This window comes from Dipodomys merriami, unplaced genomic scaffold (genome assembly GCF_024711535.1).
Source record: "Dipodomys merriami isolate MVZ:Mamm:240054 unplaced genomic scaffold, mDipMer1.0.p SCAF_51, whole genome shotgun sequence".
NCBI lineage: Eukaryota > Metazoa > Chordata > Mammalia > Rodentia > Heteromyidae > Dipodomys > Dipodomys merriami.
In genome coordinates, this window is record NW_027206080.1 from 8,288,796 (window position 1) to 8,306,408 (window position 17,613).

A 17,613-nucleotide genomic window follows, 5' to 3' on the forward strand; every position below is an offset into this window, starting at 1 on the left:
TTCTTTCTGCTCTTAATTTGATATGTATTTGCTTAGGAAGCTCTGCTCTGTAAAAATAAAATCCATGGAGGGAAGGGATGGTAGGGAAAAAAACAAAGGCAGAGGCAACAATGCTCGATAGGAAATGTACTCATTACCTTGCTCATGTAACTATAACCCCTCTGTATAGTATTCTTACAATAAAAAACATACCACAAACCCTAAACATCCACACATGCATGCAGGGTATACACACAGTTACTTTAGTAACTGAGTTTAGGGAAAAAAAGGTTAGAGCAGGACACTCAAAACTATGCAACTTGTGTAATTGGAGCAGTATAAAAACAAGAACCTCAAGAGCCTAATTCCATAGCTCAGTGCTGCTAGAAATGCCATAGTGGAACAAAGGCAGTACTGCCTATGTTTTTTATGAGCACAAAGCTGTGGGCATCCAGGCGAGAGGATTGCAGACATTTGTTAAGGTGGGTACTAAGAGCTGCTATCAGCTTTAGGTGGGAGCTCTCCAGTCTGGGCTTCATTTCCCTGGGGAAGATGTCCCAGAGACCAAAAAATTTATTTTCTTAAACAGACCATATATGGGACGCACTATGGTGAGCTCAGTTTCCCCCAACTACTGCTAGGAAGTCTTAGTTCTATTGCTGTTATAACAGGAACTTTCCTAGAACTCCTTGAATTTCTTGGTATTACTAACCACACCACCTACTATTCAGTCATGCATAAGTTGTTTTGCATGTGGGGCTATCTATTATGATCACATTGGGGTTAAAAATTTCTACACATTTAGAAAATGTACAAAGACACTTCTTAAATATTATTTTGCTTTTGGCTATGTGCAAGAGAATTACAATTTGAATTAAACCATTGAGGATTTCCAGGGAATTAAGCTGAGCAAAGACAGCACATAGATAGATGCCAAATAATAATAGGATGAGTTATTTCTAAACAACATGCAATGAACCTTTAACACTCTGCTACCACAATGCCTTGTGTGGATTAACATCCTTTGTCCTCACAAAACTCTCTCTAATTCAGATTTTTACAATCTTTTTGAAAAATTTACAAATGAGGAACTCAAGGCCCAGGATGGTTAAATCACTTGATGAAAGTCATACAACTTATCAACTGGGCTTTAAAGATTTGCAGCTCCCAAGATTCCACGTGGAACTGCTATGTGGAAAAATCCCAGATGTTGGTTTTGTGACTTTTCAGTGGCTGCCTGGATGGATATGATTCTGCTGTGGGCTCAACACAAGTCTCTGAATTAGGCAGACAATCTCCCCACCAAGCACAGATGAAGACACGAGTTAAGACCAATTAGAGAGTCTCTGTGACTCAAAGCCGACAAGAAGGAAACGCATGCTGGACCAATACACATATGGCTTCCTGACCACCCCACATACCCATGTGGACCCTCATCTGACACTTCTCTTTTTCCTCACAAATGCCAGGCCCAACATATTGTCATGCTTTCACACTAGCCTTGGCTTCTGGGAGAAAGAACAGGTGGTCTTTTGTTGGTTTTAAACATTAAAAAATCAATGTTGAAACAACAGTCTATTTCCCCTGAGATCTTAATTGGGGTATTTGGGAGGTCCATCATGAGCATCATTCCAATTTCCTTCTCTCCTGAGAAGGTGGGAGGGACATGAAATGAAATCAATATCAGAATAAAATAGGAAGATCTGTGGAAGAGACACACAGTGCAGAAGAGGGATTCAAGGTGGGTGAATCTGGGAGGGCTTCTCCAGAACACAGCATATCTGGAGAAGCATCACACCTAGCTCCAGTTACATGCTGACACTCCTGGTGGAAAGAACTGGACAGGGAACATTTGTACTTAACATCTGTGCATCTCTGTTTGCTCTCTCAACCCTCAGCCTGTTTCCAGCTGTTTCCAACTTCAAAAGGATTAAAACATTGTGGCTTACTTCAGGATTCAGAGAGTAGGAGGGATTTATGGCTGATCCCAGGCTTAGGAGCCAGAGAAGAAAAGAAATTGTGATCCCAAGGAACAGGTGGGTACAGTGGAAATCAAAGCCATGGGGCAAACGCAAGAATTCTTGGAAGAAAAAGAATGAATTAATCTAAGGCAAAGAAGCAACCCCTGAGGGAGGATGGGACATCTGCAGGCTGAGCCCCACTTTGCCAGACCTCCCCATTCCTGAGTAAGTCCTATTCTAGGACCTACTCACTTGGGACGAAAAGCGAGAGGTTCTATTATACTGTCTAGGAAATGTGTGGAGATGATTGGGAAGTGATTCTGAAATCCCATGTTTGGAACTGGAAGACATTTTCCAATAGAAATAATAGTGTACATAAATGCATTGTAGCAAGTAGAAACATTGTGCGGGGGGAAGCAATTTTTAGCTAATATGAGTAAATAAAAAGGTATATAGGGAATAGAGGGGACAGAATAAGAAAGACTGGAACTCAGATTAATGGGAAATAATTCTTGAGCCACAAGGGCTGATAAGAAGTATGAATCCAGGTTTGAGACCTAAGAAGGTCATGTTGGCTAAATTTGAAGATGGGAGACAGGAAGGAGATGTGTTTGGTTTCAGAAAAAGCAGTTACAGTTTAAAATGGGAGATAGGCTTTTAAGTAATAGGAACTGGCACAGGTGCAGAGTTTAGGTTGGTGTCTCTCAGCGACATCCCCTTCTACCACCATGAGCATTAGCATCTAGTAGGCAAGTTAACAGGGTAGACTCCTAAGTTCCTCCCAAACCCTCCAACCAGAATTTGTGTAGTATGACTCAGAAAGTTTTGCTTTAACAAATACTCCAAAATCTCAATTTTCCTCTCCAAATTAATAGTGGCAAATCATCTCTGGTTTAGGTTTTATTATTTCTTATCTACAAATTTGTATGCCCAGATATTAAATAGAACAACAATCCAATTCACCTAAAAAACTATGGAGACCAAACAGGCCATAGTATTTCAAGTGCTATTCTAAAACCAGTGTGTTTAGCACATATAATCACTTTTGAGTGTGTATAACTAGGCATAGAAGCAAACCAGTTTACCTAAACAATTGCATGCATGTTACTTTAAAGGAATTTAACTTCCCTGTCCACAGGAGAGAGAGACAAGAACCAGCAAGGACAGAGCTACAAAAACATCAATTCCACTTGGTGCTGGTGGCTCATACCTGTAATTCTAACTACTCAGGAGGCTGAGATCTGAGGATTACAGCTTGAGGCCAGCCTGGGTGGGAAAGTCCATGAGACTCTTTTTTGTTGTTGTTGGTGGTTGTGGAGCTTTAACTCTGGGCTTGGATGCTGTCTCTCAGCTCTTCAGCTCAAGGTGAGCACTCTACCTCTTGAGCCACAGTGCCATTCATGGTTTTCTGGTGGTTAATTAGAGATAAGATTCTCACAAACTTTCCTGCCCAGACTGGCTTTGAACCATGATCCTCAGATCTCAGTCTCTTGAGTAACTAGGATTACAGGCACAAACCACCAGTGCCTGGCCAATGCAACTCTTATCTCCAATAAACTACTCAGAAAAAGTGAGAAGTGGTGCAAACAGTAGAGCATTAGCCTTGAGCACAAAGAAGCTCGGGGACAGTGTCTAAGCCCTGAGTTCAATCCTCACAACTGGCATACACACAAAAAAGAAAATCCCCAAACTATCAGCTTCTCCTGGTCTAGATCTGGACACTTTGTGATGCTGTTTCCTGTTGATAAGCTGATGGAGAAATGAGATAACTGCTTCTCTCACTGGGTAGCAGGTGGAGCTACTTACCAATCCTGGCTTTCCTCTTCCATGTGAGTGTTCATTGCAAAGCTCTGGTCTCCCAATTCCTTTCCAGAAAGACTCAACACACTCATAGTAGAATTTATAATGTCCCTGCTATTCCCCTCCCATGACCTGCCTGGAATGGGGGCGTAGTGGGTAGCCATCGTGAGCAGTTATTGATATGCGCAGAAAGAGTGCTGCGTCATTTACTCTGTTGATTTCATGCAGCCATTGAGTGCCGAATATCACTTTTTATGACTGTCATTTGTTTTGAGCAAACATCCTTACACACCCTGGCCAAGGAGACCCAAATTAAATTCCAACATTGCTTGTGGAAACTTTGAAAGGCTGAAGTCATGTAACTGTAGACATAAGACAAGGTCTCTGGGGACAGGAATGACGACACTTGGGCCAAGCCGGTTCCGTTTCTGTGAGCTGAGGTAACTGGCAAGGGCTAGAAATTTCCTGGGAGACCAGACTTAATTCCTCCCATCAGGACTACATTGCTAGACACATCCATAAACTGGACAGAACATGGGTTTAAGTCGGTTCAAACTTGTTAAGACTTGAATATAAATTCCTCAGAAGGTCTTATGGAGAAGTTGGGCAGATATGTGTGGGGAGAGGGGACAAAAGTCCTATTATTTCTCAAACTAGTTGAGATCAGTGTCTTCTGTAGAAGTGAACTTTATTTCAGCACACCCATGTGGATATGAAGAAGACTGGTTGTCAATTCTAACAAAATATATCTTTATAAGAGTTTACCTTCAGCCTGAAAAACTTCCTACAGAAAGGGAACAGATATTAAGCTCCTATTGAAAGATCCTTGATTATTCCACAGGAATATGAAGAATTTGGTGAGTTTATCAGAGAAGTCTGCAAAATCATTCTCCCAAAAGTAGTCCAAGAGTGATAACAAATTTGAATCTAAAGGCCTTATCTAAGTAATCTATAGGTCTAACTCTGTTGGCAACTCTACATTTTTCACTTTGGAGCAGACAGATGAATCTGTCAGAAATAAGCCCGGTGGCTTTCAAGGAGAAGTGAACAAAATTTTTAGCAAAAATTCAGTCATCACTTCACTTCTTAGTAAGCAAGAAGAGGGAAAGGTGTTAGTGGCATACAACCAAATATAATAGCCTCAGCTATGTGAAACTCTTTGTACGTCTTGGAATTTTTGAATTCAAAGTTGTCTATGCCAAGATACACTTGAGCAATACAACCTGAGAAAACAAAGTTTTAAATAAAGCGTTCTGACATCTTTTTCTAATGACACATGCAATTTTGTAATATACCAAGCTTACGTCTTTCCTTCCAATTTGAGGATAGTGCAACATCATACATCTCTGGCCCCATACCAGGAAAAAAGTTGAGCTTGGCCTCACCACCAGTTTTCTGTGGCAGCTGATTCAAGGAGCCAAGGCAGAGACAGAAAATTAATACATCACCCTCTTACGCTGAGAGGTTTGGGGGAACTGTTCTCATTCCCTTGGTTTTAAAGTGAAAATATGTACAAGAACTTAGGCTGGGAATAGGCAATGATGTTATGAAGCCATTTTGGACCCAAATGAAGGGGGGGGGGACTCATGTCATCTTCTATAGATTGATCACAATAAGAGTCTATTTTAATTAGAAGAGCCAAACACCACATAAATACGATTTTCTACACTTTAACTGTTCTAATTATATACCTGAATTTGTTTTTTTGGAAGAAAGAAAGCAGAACATTTATTTCAGTCATAGCAGTCACCATATCTTTGGCTTGTATTAAGGACTGTTAGTCTCCCAAGTTCTGCTCAAAATTCATAACATGGGAATTTACAAAATTTTCATAAAAGCAATTGAAATTACAGTGTTTTTATGAACTCCCAGGGTGTACTTCTATTAACAAAAGATGTTTTGCTTTACTCACACCTGCTCAGTTCTCCATGGGGGCCCAAGCAATACACATTCCAATAGAACAGCGCCAATAAAATCAAATAAAAATAAAGTTCCAAGGAAGAGAATGGAGATTTGCAATATTACCATAGAAAGTGCATTTGAGAAGGAGCTGAGCTATTGGAACTGGCTTTTAAAGTAGAAATTTGTTACAAAAAATAGATATGCAACAATAAATCATGTAATTTTGAATGTTGAATACTCAGACAACTTTTAAAGTACCTCTACTATGTTTCTCTGTGTGCATGTGTGTGTATGTGTGTGTTTGTGTTTGTAGCCTGGAAGGGGTTAGAAATAGAGGAAGTTTAGAAGTGAGAGAAAAAAGAGCTAGAAACATAGGAATTCTTCTGATTGCATGTTACTAAAAAACAGAGTTTTTGTAAAGTCTACCTAAATTAATCTGTTTATACGTGCTAGAATATTATCTTAAGGAAATCTCAAAGTCCATGAAATTCTACTTCTTCTAAAAGACTTTGTTTAATGGGGGAAAAAATGGAAGAAATTAACTGGCTCTGATTTCCAGCTCTTCCATATTTAGACAAAGTTTCAATAATTCTATGGTTTTGTTGTTAGATTCTGAATCACAGAATGTCTGAAGAACCCTCACCAGGCAGAGTATTATATTAACAGACTATCATTTCAATATGGCTTGTCCCACTAAAACTCATGTTGAAATTTAATATTCATTATGAGATATTAAGAAGTGGGATCTGGTGGGATTTAAAGAGGTGATTGAAGAGGTGCTTTCATGAATGGATTGATGAATTTGTTCAAATAATGGATTAGCGCTAGTGGTTCACACCTATAATCCTAGCTACTCAGGTGGCTGAGGATTGCAGTTCAAAGCCAGTCTGGGCAGGAATGTCTGTGAGACTTTAACCTCCAATTAACCACCATAAAACAAGAAGAGGTACTGTGGCTCAAGTGGTAGGGCACTAGCCTTGAGCTGAAGAGCTCAGGGACAGCGCCCAGGGGCCAAAGTTTAAGACCCATAATAGACAAAAAAAAAAAAAGGAATAATAGGTTTTCTATAAAAGTCAGTATGTCAAGATCAGTTATTTCCCATGTCTCACCATGCAATGCTTCACCATAGTTTTGGATTTCACCAATAAGAAAGCCATTACCAAAGGTGACATCTTCATCTTGGACTAGAACCATGAGCCAAAACAAAACTCTTTTCTTTCAAATATAACCAGTCAATACCATTGTGTTTTTAGCAATAGAAAATGGACCAAAGCAAGAAATGGAGTAGATTTGGAAACTCTTCCATGCTGGATTGCAAGTAAAGGCATGTCTTTTGCTCTTTCTTAAATGGATTTACATTTTATTGGGAACAGACAAATGAGAAAAGCAAATGACAGGCAAGTTTTGTTTGTGAGAGGGGAAATTGTTATTTATGACCTTTTGCTGCTCCTGGAAGAGGGAGGATCCTGAAGAGGGTCTTTTGCAGTGTCAAGTGATGAGTACAAAAGTGGTAGACTGGGAATACCTGGAGAAAGGGCTAGTAGCTCTGCATAGGGGACAGAAGTACTGGATAATGAGGCCCTGGGATCAGGATAGATTGATGGAGAAGCAATGAACAGGACAGGAGAGTGAGGTGAGGCTGCCCATGAATGAAGAAAAGCTCTGAGAAGGGTAACAGAGTTGTTCAATGGGGACTTGTGTTGATTTTTCCATTCATTCATTCATTCCAACACAGCTACCTAGTGCTTTCTTTGTGCCAGGGTATGCACTAAGTGCTGGAGAGAAAGTACCATCAACCTTATGGCATCCTCAGTAAGGTATCCCACTTTTCACTGACACCTCCTGGACTGGATTTTTCTCTTGGAGAAGGTAGAGAAATACTCTGATACTCGCCAAGACTGGCAGAGTGTTAGAATATAGGAGGTTGCCAGCAGGACAGCCACACCTGTGTTACTCACATTTCAGAAGGGCTGTCTGAAAAGGAAAAACCCAACATATTGGCTCTTACTTGTCATAATTGACTCCATGACCAAGAACTGTAAGCATCTAACTGTAGGAAGAACATGCGTAGTTGCTCAGGAATGTGGAGGGATGGAGTGATTTGCTTTGGATTGAGTTAGTCCCTTCTCAATGTGGTAGTGGTTTAATTAGCATCTTCTTTCACCATCATCAGGAGCAGTCTTTGGAGCTGAAGCCACCAGAGCAGTGGTTCTCAGATGTACCACCTGGCACTGGTGGCTCATGCCTGTAATCTTAGCCACTTAGGAGGCTGAGATCTGAGGATCTCCATTTGAAGCCAGCATAGGCTTGTGAGGTTCTTATCTCAATTAACTACTCAAAATCCAGAAGTAAAACTGTGGCTCAAAGTGGTACAGTGAGCAAAAGAGTTCAGGAACAGCACCTAGGTCCTGAGTTCAAGCCCCACAATTGAAGGAAAAACAAGAGATGCCCCAAGCAACCAATGTATTGGCACACAATGTGAGGGAAACTATAATTTCTTGTTAATAATTTAGATCTATGAGTGTGCAAGTGAATCCACCCTCATTTTAATGTATAAAATGAAAATATAAATACTTAAAAATAACCCTCTTCCCACAAAATAATCTCCATTTTTCTGTTTTCTGATATTTATGATAGTTGGTCTTCATGTATTTACACACATAATCCAGGATGTTTCTAGCTTCATAGCTATAACGCCACTCCTTTTCCATTTTATTCAAAAAGTATAGCTGAATGCTGATGACTCATGCTTGTAGCCCTAGCCACTCAGGAGGCTGAGATCTGAGAATTACAGTTTGAAAAGAGCCCAGGCAGGAAAGTCTGTGAGATTCATCACCAATTAAAGCAAAAAGCTGGAAGTGGAGGTGTGGTTCAAGTGATAGAGTGCTATCCTTGAACAGAAGAGCTCAGGGACAGAGCTCAAGCCCTGAGTTCAAGTTCTAAGACCATCACATGCCAGCACACACACCCATGCATACACATGCATGTGCGCGTGTGCGCGCACACACACACACACAGAGCAGGGGCTAGATAGTGGATATTAATTCAGTATTAGAGCACAATATTTGCACATGCAAGCATCTAAGTTCAATCCTCAGCCTTCTCTCAAAAAAATCAGCAAATGAGTGCAGTATTTTTGTACGCATTATTATTGTTCAAAGCTAGTTCTGGGATCTGCAGAAAAATGCCTGATTGATTAGCATTGTGTGCCCTGAATATGAGGTTGGGTATGGCATTGTATTACATTACTCTGTCACTTCTGAGTTCTCAGGTGGTATATCTCTTTAGTTTGTTTTATGTTATAGTCACCTAGGTTGTATTTTACACAGTTTTGATTCACTCATGTCACCTAACCCAGCCAGGTTTTGTTTTTTTTTTTTTTTTTCTGAAGGGGACTCAATAGATTTATAATTCAACTGACATTAACCAGAAATGAAGGCATGTCTCAAATGATAGAACTTAGTGTGTGTGTGTGTGTGTGTGTGTGTGTGTGTGTGTGTGTGTGTGTGTGTGTGTGTGTGTGTGTGTGTGTGTGTGTGTGTGTTGGTCCTGAGGCTTGAACTTTAGGCCTCATGCTGTCCCTGAGTTTCTTTTGCTCAAGGCTCATGTTCTTACCACTTGAGCCACAGCTCAGCTTTTTGGATAGTTAATTGGAGATAAGAGTCTCACAGACCTTCTTGCTTGGGTTGGCTTTGAACCACAATTCCTTAGATCTCAGCCTTTTGAGTAGTTAGGATTACAGGTGTGAGCTACTAGCACCGAGCTCAAATGATAGAACTCTTGCTAACAAGTGTGAAGCCCTGAGTTCAAATCTTCATACTGCCAAAAATAAGAACAGCATCCAATTGACCTTAGTCAAGTGCTTCTAACCTGTGTGACTTTTTCTTACCAGTCCTGGGGCTTGAACTCAGAGTCTGGGAATTGTCCCTGAGCATCTTTCACTCAAGGCTAGAATTCTATCACTTGAGCCACAGCACCACTTCTAGCTTTTTCTGTTTATGTGGTACTGAGGAATCAAACCTAAGGCTTCATGCATGCTAGGCAAGCACTCTACCACTAAGCCACAATCCCTGCCCCTTAGCCTGTATGACTTTGAATAGTTAATGAATGGAGGTGACATCCATGAACACATGTGTCCAGTTGACACTCAATATAGAGAAAGTACAAAAAAAGTATTGTAAAAACTAAAATACAATTTTGAGCAACAGTAAAACTGTATTTTACTAGACATTTCTGCAAATACAGAGTGTCTTGATTTTTTTCCTTATTAATGCTTTGGAGGAATCTGTCAGACATACATTTCTGCTTCCCTCCCTTGGTAAAAACAATCCAAAGGATAAATTGAAAGCTGTGGGAACATCTAATTGTCTCTAAGATCATTTGGATACAGATGATTGGGTTATAGTAGCAACTATAGTAGCAAAACTAATTTAAGGCAACCATTAAAAGCTACTCTAAAAACAAGAAAGAGAAGGAGAGGAAAAGAGAGAAGAAGAGGGAGAGGGAGAGGAAGAGGGAGAGAGGAGAAGAGAGGAGAGGAAAGACAGGAGACACAAAATGAATTTTGTTGTTAGGAGTAATTGCTTTATGAAGTTAAAGAAATAAAAATCCAATGATTTGAGGATTCTTGTAAGCCAGGAGTAGATAATTCTAAGTTTTTTCTAGGGTGCTTAAACATGTATAAGATTAGAATAACATGAATAAGGTTGGAATCCTGAAACTATTGAACATTTGATGTAACTGTTTCTTGTCTTGCAGGTACTAAGCTTTGACAAAGTGATGAGAAGAGCTCACTTCCCTATATTTTTGGTTCACTAATGCTTCATTCCTTTTTAGCATTTGAAGCTGTCAGTCACATGGAGTAGACAGGCTCTTTTATCCAATAAGTTTAACCCCACCTTAAAGAATCCTATTCAAGCATATATTAAAAATTACAGTGGAAATATGTTTCAATGAAATTGTTCTTTTCATAGGTGTTGAAAGCATGGGATTTGGAGTTGGATTCCAGAGGTTCTCTCTCATTTAAAAGCAGTGATAGTGGGCAAGTATTTAATGTCTGTGCCTCACTTTGTCTGTAAAATGAACACTTTTTGTTTTCCTCATCTGTAGAAGAGGAGAATGTTGTGCCTTCTGGTTTATGGACTGAGTACCTGGAGAGTCAGTACAAGGCAAAGCTAGAACACTGTGACACTGATATGAAGTCAGTGAAATCATATTTTGCCTTTTTCTAATCAGCCAATAATGATGATTTTCTCTCTGATTGATCCCTGTACATGAAAAGCTCTATTTATTACCATTTATTAATTATGCATAAGTGAGGTTTGATTTTTACCAGGTGTACACCTAGAGAAGGCCAAGTCTCAGGTGTACATGGCCTTTTGAGTACACAACCCATTTTCAATGTTCTTATGGATGACTAATTCTTAAGTGTTAATATGAGACAGTTTAGTGTGTGTGTGTGTGTGTGTGTGTGTGTGTGTGTGTGTGTGTGTGTGTGTGTGTGTGTGTGTGTTGGTTCTGTAGCTTGAACTCAGGACCTGAGCACTGTCCCTGAGATTTTTTGCTCAAGGCTACTATTCTACCACTTAAATCACAGCTCCTCTACTGTCTTTTTGGTACCTAATTGGAGATAAGAGTCTCGGGGACTTTCCTGCCTGGTCTGGCTTCGAACTGCCATCCTCAGATAGCAGCCTCCTGAGTAGTTAGGATCAGACACATGAGCCACCAGTACCCAACACATTATTGGTATTTTAAAATGGCTCACATCTGTAATCTTAGCCACTCATGAGGCTGAGATCTGAGGGTTGTAGTTTGAAGCCAGCCCAGGCAGGAAAGTCCATGAGACTCTTTTCTCCAACTAACCACCAGAAAACTGAAAGTAGACCTGTGGCTCCAAGTGGTGGAGTGATAGCCTTGAGCAAAATGCTCAGGGACAGTGACCTTGAGTTCAAACCCCTCAACTGACGAAGAAAGTGGCTTAAATTCATTTCTTATAGAATAAAAGGCACTGTGGAGCTGTGATCCATTCCTGAAGGCAGGAGAAACTTGAAGGACCCTCTGACAGGAGATCTGGGACCAGGAAGTGGTCTGGTCCCCCACCCCCCCATCCCTCTTCGGCTCCCATTCAGAACAACCACAAAGCCATGTGGTCAAGGGGCAATGAAAAGTGAGCTGAAGAGGGAAGCCAGAGGTCAGCTTGATGGAAACAGTACTGGCCTGCAGATCAGAGGGACAGGAAACAGGGCCAGGGCCATGGCCTCAGGCAATCAGGAACAGGTGGGGAAGGGAAGAAGTCTGCAAGATGGACTGAGAAAAATATTTCAGGATGTGGATGTCTTGCCTATGAGGTATGGGAATGCCTTTCTAGCTTAAAGATATTTGCAAATTACTTTTCTAAGTCCTTCTGAGGTACATTTTTTTCTATCTTTGAATTATGTAACTTATCAGGGAGTTCTTCAAAAATTTCACATAGATCTTTTGAAATTTGGAATACAAGTGAGCAGTCATGAGGGTGAACACCAATATCTCTCTTTTTCTTTTCTTTTTTTTAATCGGTCATGGGACTTGAACTCTGGGCTTGGGTGCTGTCCCTCCGCCCTTCAGTTCAAGGCTAGTGCTCTACCACTTGAGCCACAGCAACACTTCTGGTTTTCTGGTGGTTTATTGGAGATGGGAATCTCAAGGACTTTCTTACCTGGGCTGGCTTTGAATGGCGATCTTCAGATCTCAGCCTCCTGAGTAGCTAGGATTACAGTCTTGAGCCACCGACGCCCAGCTTCTTCCCTTTTCTGAGTCTCAATATTTCACTTGATGATGCCTCTAGGGAAAAATTCCTAGAAAGTAAAGTTAGGCTGAGGGGTGGGGTGGGAGATGGGAAGGGATGGGAAAGGGAAACAAAGGAGGAGGCAACAATGCTTGATAAGAAATGTACTCATTGCCTTGCCCACGTAATTGTAACCCCTCTGTACAGTATTTTCACAATAAAGTATTTTTTTTAATGGCCTTGGTGAGGACTGAGTGGCTAGTTGTCCGGTGTGCTAGCATCACAAGGGCTCCACTGCACAAAGCTGAACTTAGCATGACCTTATGTCAAATTACCATCTTCACTGCATCCTTATCCTTTCCTCCTGTAGAGACCTTAACAGCAATAGCTACATTGAGATTTAGTATGAGTGCACACTTTTACCTATTAGACATGACTTAATTCTTGCACCAATTCCCAAAGGTAGGTATCATTATCATCCTCCTTTTGTATATAAAGAAGATTAAGTAACTTGCCCAAGGTCATTTGACAAAATCACAATGAGCAAATCTGGGAATGAAGTCCAAGTCTCTTTGACACCAAAGCCTACACATGTAACCACCTCACTAAGGTTCTAATAAGAATTCCAGCCAAACATAGTGGCACTTGCCTATCATCCAAGCTAATAAAGAGGTGAAGGTAGAATTGAGGTCCAAGGCCAGCCCTGGCAGATTTAGAACAAACCCCATTTGAAAAAAAAAACAATAAACTAAAAGTACAAAGTGGGCAGGGCTTGTGGCTCTAGTGCTTGGCCAATTGTCTAGCAAGTGTGATGACCTGAGTTCAATCCCTAGTGCTGAAAAAAAAAATTACAGGGCCTGATGACCTCATCATACCCAATAAATGCTAGTCAAGATATTATTATTCTCAGAATTTACTCAACTGCAACCAAAAAACAAATTGAGATTCAAATGAAAAGGACAAAAGTAGCAGGAGAGAGAGGCCAGGGGACAAAGCGAGTGAAATTGTATTTAATGCCCAAAATGCTTCAGTTTGGATTATGACCTGAGGAAGGTCAATAGGCTCTCCCTTACCCCGCTCTGGAGAGATCTGGGAGAAAGACCAGGCCAGCTACCCGGGCTTCCCGCCAAACCTATTTTCAGAACCTGCACACGTACCACACGTATTTGATCAACCTTATCAAGTTGCCCTGTGGCCTGGAATCCCGGTGATCCACACAGCTAAATGCTTGAATTGAAGTGTTACATATGATGCCCACCTCTGTCTTTCCACCTTAACCTATCTATCCGTCCTCCTCCTCCTCCTCCTCCTCCTCCTCCTCCTCCTCCTCCTCCTCCTCCTCCTCCTCCTTCTTCTCCTCCTGCTTCCCCCCCCCCCCCCCCCGGTTCAGGTATTACTGCCAGTAAGAGGAACAGCATACACTTATACTTTGACTGTCCAATCAGCCACACTCTTTCCTTAAGCAGTTTAGAATGTTTGCATGCCCTGCGTATCTTCATTTCCATCCCAAAATGCATTCTTAGGTTATATTTTTCCACTTTGTTTGTGAACCAAATATGTCACCAACATGTATCCCTTTTGTCAGGGGGTATACATACTGTTCAGTTTTCTCTTACATTTTTCTGTACCCTCAAGTACTTCTCTCAAGTACCCTGCTTGTAGTATTTGTGCATTTTCTTAAACTTTCCAGGTACTTGCCTGTAAACTTACTCTGTTTTCTCTTACTATGCTACTTTTATCTCCAACTACATATTTGCAGCATTGTGATTGTCCCTCAAAATTGGCTCCAAATGTGTGGCTCCTGTGATTTGTTTGTCTTTAAGGAGGAAGGTCACCAGTCCTGAAACCTGATGCTGGCCACAGACTCCTCTCCTCTCTCTGCCTCACTGCTGAATAACTTGTCAATTGAGCATGAACATAAAATGTTGCTTGTTGCACCCAGACACTCTCCTCACACTGATGAAGGTCTGTGGGCCACATGGAAATTACAGACAGAAGTTCCTGTTTTTCCTCTTCCTTCTTCTTCCTTCCCCCTCTTCTCTTTGAGAAAACAAGAAAAACACATATCTATGAAACTGGCAGTGCCAAAGGACAAAACAAACATGAAATGCATGTGAACATTTTCATGGGCTTGATAAATATGAGGTGCTCTGAAATTAGAGGTCATAAATTTGGGAGTCAATAGTAGATGCCATAGATTTAATAGAACAAACTGCTAGGTGAAATCTGTCTTATTAAAGTTAATTAAGGGAAGTGGAAATAGTCATCTATTAAACAGAATCTAGCTCTCCAATGAAGATTTTGTGAATATAAATCCACTTGTAGATAGAGATGGCTATTATCAATGGAGTTATAAAATGTGTGTCTGTATTTATGTACAATAGCTTCTGATTCAAATCATATAGTCCAAAGAATTTTCTTTTCTTTTCTGGTTTGTGAATTTATGCATGCAAAACATTTATAAGTATAAAACCAACTGATATTTTAGTAACAAACTATAGAAATAATCCCTGTAAAGAAAACACTGTTATAAATGTTTTCCTATAATAAAACAATTGACACACATTCACACAGAGTATATCTGTTTTACAGTATGATAGATTCTACCCTTTCCTGGACAATCAATGTAGCACATTATTGAAAAAGGTTACTATCCAGAGACATTCAAGATGGACTACAGTTGTAGCTCAGTGGTAGAATGTTTGCCTTGCTTATACAAGACCTAATTTCTGTCCCCAGCATCACAGTAAACAAATAAATCCATTGTAAACTTGTTTTCCAGATTAATAGTATCATTTTTTAAAATCCAGTATAATCCAGGAATGGCAAAATACTATATAATTTCGCTATTTAGAATGAAAGATGAGCAGGAGGATTGCAAGTTTGAGGCCCAACTGAGCAAAGTTAGTAAGACCCAATCTCACAACAAATTTAAAAAATAGAAATAAAACAAAAATACTGGTAGTGTGATTCAAGTGGCAGAGAATTTGTCTAGCATGCAATGCCCTAGGTTCAATCCCTATTACTGCAACAGAGAAAATAAAACAAATACAGCAAAATCAGATGTTTTAGTATTTGAAGATAAAAAGATAAGAATATGAACTCCAATGCAATGAGTCCCTATGCTGCCTCAAACGATTCAGAAAACAAGTATGCTTTTAATATGGTCTTTTGTAAACATTTTTTCATGAAATATGTAATGCATGCTTTATTTCTTATCTTCAAACTTATTAACTGATAGTTTTCAATCTACCTATTTACTCATATGGATTTAGAAATTTGGGGCCATTAGTCAAAGATTTAGTAGGAATCCTTTGAATCAGTTCCACTTTTATTACCAGCTGAACCTTTGGGGTACATGAACTGAAGGAACACTTGAAGATGAAAAGAGAAAGGAAAAGGTTTCTTCCACCTATTTGTCTAAATAGAAGGGATGGCTTTTGAACCATACCAAAATGTTGCCATTCAAATCATTAGTCTAGAAAGTCAGCACAAATGTTGCTGTAGGTCTAAATTGCTTGGAGGGATATACAAAGAAAGTGTGTCTATTTATAAAACCAGAACAGGAAGCTTTTAGTATTAAAAGCAATACTCAGGACTTCCAAGGGCACAACAGTGTTGGTAGATGTAGTAGACCTTACTTCTAGCTCTAGCTCTATTCTATTCTAGTGCTAGCTCTATTCTCTCTTTTAGCCCTAGCTAGCTGATGGAGCTAGCACAAAAGGAAACAACTGGTTTGAAAAGTAATTTGGCAATCCAAAGTAAGTCTCATAACAATTTCATGCCTTTCCACACAGAGATTGATCTTCTGAAAATTTATCCTAAGGGAATGGAGAAACAAAGGTACATTGGCTTCCATGACATTTTTATTTCCCAAAAGTAACCTCTTGAGCATAAACTGGAACATCTACCAAGAATGAGTTAAGCAAAAGAAGTTCAACCACTATAGGAAATATGATACGGTCAGACTGTATGGTGACTTACAAAACAGAGCTTAAGATAAAAGTTGATTGGGGTGAGTTGCCCTCTTCCATCTTGGGATCCATATCACCTGTAGTGCTGAACTTGAACTCAGCTAACCAAGTTTCTTTGGGGCTGGCTCCTTGTTAGTTTCTACCCATAGGAGGTGGTGGAAGAAGTAGGAAGGAAGGAGATGAACATGCCCCTTGCTGTCTGCTTTCTGGCTAGTCAGTTTTTCCACTCACCCTGGACAATGTAGTTGGTTTTACCAGTAGTTGGTTTCAGAACTATTCTCATCATTTCTCCCCTCAGAAAATATCAGCTAGGGAGTTCTCCGCAGAGATCTGGGTCCCAGCCCAGCCAGCCTCTCCCCACCAAAATTCTGAAGATGTCCATTTCTTCCTTTTGATCCTCCAGGCCTAGGAGATGGAAGCTACTTCTGATAGCTATTGTGAATGTTTTATTTCAGGTTTTCCTGAAATATCCCCAATACCTGCTTAATTAATTATTATATTAAATTCTTTCTGCCAAATAAATGGTGGGGCTTTGATTTTTCTGACTGGCTAAAAAGAAAAATTCAGGAAATAAAAGTGTATGCACGTAGAATACAACCACGAATAAAAAAGATTAGGAGGAAATTTACCAATATTTTAGTAAGTGATTGTATTAGACATGATATTAGGCTTAGGGGAGATGTTTTTTTTTCTCATATCACCCACTTTCTTTTTTTAGTGCTGGGAATGGAACTCAGGCCTTGCACATGCTAAGCAAGTGTTCTACACTTGCTGTTCTACACTAACCCTATTGCCTACTTTCTAGACTTACTATTAAAGTAAGTACATGTATTGAGAGAGAGAGAGAGAGAGAGAGAGAGAGAGAGAGAGAGAGAGAGAGAGAGAGAGAGAGGGACAGATAAATGCATAGATGGATAGATAATTTTATGCCAAGTAAATGTAGATCGCCTGCAGAGAACCTGGCCTATAAAACCAGATGAATTCGAATCTGGATAATGAAAAGTGATTACAAACATAATCACAGTTCCACTAGGTGACTTTCTTTTAGAAAAAAAAAAAGAGTCCTGTGGAGGACAAGAGGGGAAAGAATATTGTTCAGAAATAATGAAGTTAGAAGGTTTATCTGACTATCCAGCAAATTCTTCAACCACCTATGACATAGATGACTCATGGTCACTGGGGAAAAGATTGATTCATAGAAAACAGACTGTGCCAAATTTATTTCCTTCCCCTT